The 6,906-nt window shown below is 39.5% G+C and overlaps 1 non-coding gene and 1 pseudogene across 1 annotated transcript; both read right to left on the reverse strand.

Annotated features, from left to right (window-relative positions):
* Positions 1 to 448: 448 nt before the first annotated feature.
* LOC129629084 (olfactory receptor 51A7-like) lies at positions 449 to 1,616 on the reverse strand (annotated as a pseudogene).
* A 4,395-nt stretch (positions 1,617 to 6,011) lies between these two features.
* On the reverse strand, positions 6,012 to 6,118 carry LOC129629388 (U6 spliceosomal RNA). The gene has a single exon (XR_008703219.1). It is a non-coding gene; the product is annotated as a U6 spliceosomal RNA (small nuclear RNA).
* Between the last annotated feature and the right edge of the window lie 788 nt (positions 6,119 to 6,906).

A 6,906-nucleotide genomic window follows, 5' to 3' on the forward strand; every position in this document is an offset into this window, starting at 1 on the left:
AACAGACTTTTTTAATTTAAATGGGAAATCAAGAATTTAAATTGAGTCCCCACAGTAAATACATGTCTGAAGGCTGCAGGAAAGAAAATCAGTAACTAGTTTGGAGTAATGTCTTTAGACTCCAGCTCCTCTGATATTCATTCTTTATAAGGGAAAACAATCTCTACTTCCATTTTTACATCCTTGTGTTGTAAACACTGTAACTAAAATTCCACATCCATGTATTGGTTCATGATTTTAATTATATTACCAAATTATCCCATACATACCTATAAATGCCCATGTAAGTCCTAAGCTCACAGACCTCAATGCCCAGACCACATGTTGTTGTACTGATTACAATCATGATTAGGAAAGATAAGAATGACCCATCCATAAGACTTTGCTTAGAAAGGTATTGTTTTATTCCCTGAACCTGGCTGACCCTGCCTCACTTTTCCCCATACCTTTATTTTAGACCAAATTTCCCCAGAACCTTCTCACGAATTTGCTGTGTTTTCATACAGTAGACAATGGGATTCATCAGAGGTGGCACTAGCAAGAAAATGTCAGCAATGAAGATCATGGCCACTGGGCACTTGAGCTTGCCAAAGTGGTACATGGAAGCCGAAGCAATGATGGGCATGTAGAAGATGAGCACAGCACAGATGTGGGAGACACAGGTGTTGAGGGCCTTGAGCTGCTCCTTGTGGGATCAAATTCCCATCACAGTCTTCAGGATGAATATATAGAACACAGCAATGAACACGCTGTCTGTCATCATACAGAAAACAACAAAGAAGCCATAGAAAAAGTTAACTGTGTTGTCAGAGCAGGCAAGCTTCATGACATCTTGATGGAGACAGTAAGAGTGAGAAAGTAGGCTCTTCCTACAATAGGTCAATCTTTTAAGAGTGAAAGGAAATGGGAGCACTAAGAGCGTGCTTTTAATGAGGAACACCAGACCCATTTTGGCCACTCTGGCATTGGGGAGGATGGAGCTGTATCTCAGGGGGTTGTGGATGGCCAAAAAGCGAACAAAGACATGACCAGGAGCACTGAGGACTCCAGATTTGTGAATCCATGGATAAAGAATTCTTGAGCAAAGCAGGCACTTGGGGAAATTCCTGTAGCATTGAGAGCAAAGATCAGCAGCATAGTGGGGAGGGATGAGAGGGACAGACTCAGGTCAGAGACAGCCAACATGGAAAGGAAATAGTACATGGGTGCATGGAGTGAGGGCTCTGTCCTGATCATGAAGAGGGTGGTGCAATTGCCCAGGATGGCCACCAGGTACATGAGGCAGATGGGGACAGGTACGTGAACATGCTCCAGTCCTGGGATCCCAATCAGGAAGAAGGTGGTAATCTCTACCTTAGAGGAATTGAGAGTGTGCATGATAAATTGATTGGGAAGTATTTATTCCAAGATCTGAAATGGCACTTTCAGCATAGGTCTGTTATGCACTTCTCCCTTCTTTCAGAACTTTTGTCTGAGACATAAACAGAGAAAACACAGTTTTGAAAGACTTCTCATAAAAGAATAAAGGAATAAAATAACAAGGAATAAAGAAGTTTTGAAAGACTTCTCAGAATAAAAGAATAAAAGAATGAGGTATTTCTTACAAACAGACTATTGATAATATAGTCAGATAATGTTAACTGACAAGGAGAACCGTGGATGTCACACTTCCCCATCAGGTCCTGAGGAAAAAAGTACCCACATAAAGATATGTCCTGCAAATAAATTCCCCTTTTACTATTAGGTTTTGCCCCTCCCCACCTATAATCTAATTAAACAATTTATACAGTCAGGCTGAACTATAGGGTAGCTCTTTCTCTTTGATCCAAAATGAAGGTAGAATTAAGAAAAAAAAACAGCAAGAAATAGATTTTAGTAAAGCAGTTAGGAAGTGGTTTCTCCAATTTCTAGAGATGTTTGCTCCAAACACTTTTCAGGCCAGGCTTCTAAAGCTGATTTCACTTGCAAGCTCTCTGTAGAGCTTGCTATCACTATTGGTAACACCATCCACCAAGTAGAAACAACTGGGACATCGTAAAGGTATAAAATCAACACTTGCTCAGTCAGATCAAGAGATGAAAATGAGAGACTGCTCTTAAGCTGTAAGAGGGAAAAAAAGAAATAAATATGTTAGAGAGATTAAAAAGAGAAAACATCAGAAACTATTACTCTGTGCTAGACATTCTTTAGACAATTTTTATGCATAGTTTCACTTTCAAAATATTTGTTCCATTTTTATGTGAACTTAAATATAAATGTTTATCTGTGAAATTTCATACACTTACTGATGAACAGGAGATAGTAAAATAACAGAATTACTTTGAGGATAAGAGACAGTGGGCAAAGTCCTGATCAGTCTGAAACATAATAAATCTCTTACTAACAATCAGTTCAGTTCAGTTTAGTCTCTCAGTCATGTCCGACTCATTGCGACCCCATGAATCACAGCACGCCAGGCCTCCCTGTCCATCACCAACTCCCGGAGTTTACCCAAACTCATGTCCATCGAGTTGGTGATGCCATCAAGTCATCTCATCCTCTGTCATGCCCTTCTCCTCCTGCCCCTGATCCCTCCCAGCATCAGGGTCTTTTCCAATGAGTCAACTCTCCGCATCACGTGGCAAATTATTGGAGTTTCAGCCTCAGCATCAGTCCTTTCAATGAACACCTAGGACTGGTCTCCTTTAGGATGGACTGGTTGGATCTCCTTGCAGTCCAAGGGACTCGCAAGAGTCTTCTTCAACACCACAGTTCAAAAGCATCAATTCTTTGGCGCTCAGCTTTCTTCACAGTCCAACTCTCACATCCATACATGACCACTGGAAAAACAATAGCCTTGACTAGAAGGACCTTTATTGGCAAAGTAATGGCTCTGCTTTTGAATATGCTATCTAGGTTGGTCCTAACTTCCCTTCCAAGGAGTAAGAATCTTTTAATTTCATGGCTGCAATCACCATCTGCAGTGATTTTGGACCCCTCCAAAAATGAAGTCTAACACTGTTTCCACTGTTTCCCCATCTATTTCCCATGAAGTGATGGGACCAGATGGCATGATCTTAGTTTTCCGAATGTTGAGCTTTAAGCCAACTTTTTCATTCTCCTCATTCACTTTCATCAAGAGGCTTTTTAGTTCCTCTTCACTTTCTGCCATAAGGGTGGTGTCATCTGCATATCTGAGGTTATTGATATTTCTGCTGGCAATCTTGATTTCAGCTTGTGCTTCTTCCAGCCCAGCATTTCTCATGATGTACACTGCATATAAGTTAACTAAGCCGGGTGACAATATCCAGCCTTGATGTACTCCTTTTCCTATTTGGAACCAGTCTGTTGTTCCATGTCCAGTTCTACCTGTTGCTTCCTGACCTGCATACAACTTTCTCAAGAGGCAGGTCAGGTGGTCTGGTATTCCCATCTCTTTCAGAATTTTCCACAGTTTATTGTGATCCACACGGTCAAAGGCTTTGGCATAGTCAATAAAGCAGAAATAGATGTTTTTATGGAACTCTCTTGCTTTTTTGATGATCTAGTAGATGTTGGCAATTTGATCTCTGGTTCCTCTGCCTTTTCTAAAACCAGCTTGAACATCAGGAAGTTCACGGTTCACACATTGCTGAAGCCTGGCTTGGAACATGAGCATTACTCTATTAGCGTATAAAGGGCCCAGTGCATTTGTTTCTCAAGTGTAGTGACTCATGTGGAGAAATTAATCAAGAATTTCAAGTAAATTTATTGCCTTGAGAGGAGACAGTCCTACATGTTATTACTAAAAAGAATTAAAATTCAGGGATACTATCTCTAAGATGAATGATATCTCAGACTCTTTATATACACTTCATTTAATTCTCAGAGAAACCATGTGAAGCAGGTGCTGCTATTAGTTCTGTTTTATAAATTAAAAAAGAAATAAATAGCTAATCATTGGTAGATATGCATATATGTGCTGCATACTCAGTTGTCTCTAACTCTTTGGGACCCCATGTACTGTAACCCAACAGGCTCCTTTGTCCATGGAATTTTACAGGCAAGAATACTGGAGTGGATTGCCATTCCCTGCTCCAGGAGGTCTTCCTGACCCAGGGATCGAACCTGCATCTCTTGTGTTTCCTGTGTTGGCAGGTAGATTCTTTACTACTGCACCATCTGGGAAGCCCCAGTCATGGACGGAACTAGAATTCAAACCCAGGTGTGTCTTATTCTCTGACTGAATACTAAGGACTGTCTTAGGCTGCACCTTACAGTACTTTCCTTGCAGTCACATACAACTTACCTGGAGTAGCTAGATTGCTTCCAGGTCCCTCTTCCAATTAACATGAGGCCTTAATATCCTCTCACTTGCCCTTTCTTCCAAGACTAAATAAAGTCCTCTCCTCTGATTTGAGTCTAGTGACTAAGATGCTGTCATCCATGGCCTGACTTCTGTACCCATGTCTACCTTCCTAGTCTTTGCTTAAATGAATACACTTTACTCTTTCAGCTGATGAGTCTGCCTATTTCCCAGTTCCTATCTCACATAGATTTCCAACTCTATCCAGCATTTTCTCTAACTGTGCATGAACAACTGGACGCTTTCTCAGATGAATGGTGAATTGAAAGTGGCAATGTGTAGAACTGTAGAAAGTGTAAAAGAATTGTAGAATGCGTACAAGTAGAAAGGTGAATTGAACAGTGGCAATGGATGGCTAAAAGCATTTTAGTGCATTTTTACATTTTCATAGCTTCTCCAAATTTAAGTTAAAAGTATCTTCTTATCAGGTAAATATATCACCAAGAGAAGCTCCCCTACCCGCTTCCCCCATTGCAATCTTTTTGTTTTTGTTTTTTATCTTTGAGCCCTTCCTATGTCAAAAAGTCATCCTTATTGAGCTGCATTAGGCATTATTGACATTTATTCATCATCCTCTCTAAGGCCCAGTTCAGTTTTCATGTTTCAGACACACTCATGATACAAAACCATATTATAAGACAATGTTATGTTAGGGCCCTACTGCACGTACCATGTAACCACACAGTGAAACAGAAATGATTTTAGGCTAGAGGCTTCTCAGCCTCAGTGTACCACATCTGTTGACCAACCTTCATCTACAGATCACTCTTTGAGCTGTCTTTTGAGTTTTGTACTTATGGCACACCAATTCCTATAGCTCTGCTATCCTCTGTAAACAAATGATTTCCCTGAGAAACTTCCTAGAAATTCCCAGAAGAGAGCCTGATACAGGATTGTAGTTTTAACTCACTGGTTCCCATAAGAACATGAAAAGGTCAGACTGCAATATTCCACAGGTTTTGGAGACTTGAACATAACTAGGAGAGCCTGCCTGAGAGATTAGAGAAAGCAGTTGAAGCTACCAATACATTATTTAATTCCAAATTAACTGATACATTATTTTAGGCTCATCACTTCTTAGTTTCTTTTTATTTTCTTACAGTCAATGAAGATGTTTTCGCTTTTTAATTTTTAAAATGTAAATTACATAGAGTAAGATGGATACATCTACACATGCAACAAAGTAGCACAGAAACAGGAAAGTGCTAAAATCTCCAAATCTGATTAAGAATTTGTCTTTTTCCAGAGAAGGAGAAATATCATATGACATCCCTTATATGTGGATTCTAAAAACAAATAACATAACTTACGAAACAGAAGGAGACTCACAGACTAAGAGAAAGAATTTATGGTTGCCAGGGGGAAGGATGGGGGGAAGGGATAGTTAGTTTGGGATGGACATGTACAGATTACTACATTTGAAATGGATAACCAACAAGGACATACTGTACAGCACAGGGAACTGTGCTCAATGTTACGTGGCAGCCTGGATGGGAAGGATATTTCAGATGAATGGATACATGTATATATATGGCTGAGTCCCTTCACTGTTCATCTGCGACTATCACAATATTGTTAATAGGCTGTACCCCAATACAAAATTAAAAATTAAAAAAAAACCTGTCTTTTTCTTTTTAGTACTGTTACTTTTTTTGTGTGTATTTTGAACCTTTCCTATTACATGTATAAACAAAGGGCTTGTTCCAAGAGCTTGCATGTCATCCTTGTTCAGGGGCTATTCTAATCTTCTCTGTATGGTTCCAATTTTAGTGTATGTGCTGCTGAAATGAGTACTTATATGCTTTTAGCAGTGGTTGGAAGTCAGAGTAGGTTGATGTAAGAGGATGCAAGGGGATTCAGACAAGGGTAAGGAGGCAGGAGTCCCTGATTAAGAAGGCAGAGCAGTGTGGCCCACAGGACCATGGGCTTTAGAATCAAGTCTGTTTTCACTCGTGTTTCCACCATTTATTTACATGCTGGGTGATACCTTAGACAAATTATTGTATGCCTTCTTTCAGATAGGAATATTAGCACCTACTTTATATGATTATTTGGGTAGAAACTAATGACACATCTGCAATGTTTGAGAGTACCTATATTTGATAGCTAATATCTTAATAACAGCAAATTGTCACATAATTAGGAGATGAGACTGATGGCAGAGAGATGTATTTGATAGTACTGTATGGTGCTCACACTAGAGGTGTTGGATGAGAGGGGTGGGAGGGAGGTCTAAGAAGGAGGGATATATGTATACTGATGGCTGATTCATGTTGTTGTATGGCAGAAATCGACACAACATTGTAAAGCAATTGTCCTCCAATTAAAAACAAATTGAAAAAAAAATAGTACTGCATGGTTCTCATAGATGAGCCTCTTCAGGTGGAGAGACAGCAGACTTACATATTTGTAACTTTTGTACCCAAGTGTTAACATTTCCCAGGAAAAAGTGTATAAATAACTTAATCAGAAAAATCAGAGTATATTTACAACTAACTTTGCAAATTCCTAAAATAGTTTAATACTAGAGTTGGGGTACATTTTCTATAAAGGGTCAGATAGTGAATATTTTAGGCTTCTTT

Source organism: Bubalus kerabau, chromosome 15 (assembly GCF_029407905.1).
Source record: "Bubalus kerabau isolate K-KA32 ecotype Philippines breed swamp buffalo chromosome 15, PCC_UOA_SB_1v2, whole genome shotgun sequence".
NCBI lineage: Eukaryota > Metazoa > Chordata > Mammalia > Artiodactyla > Bovidae > Bubalus > Bubalus kerabau.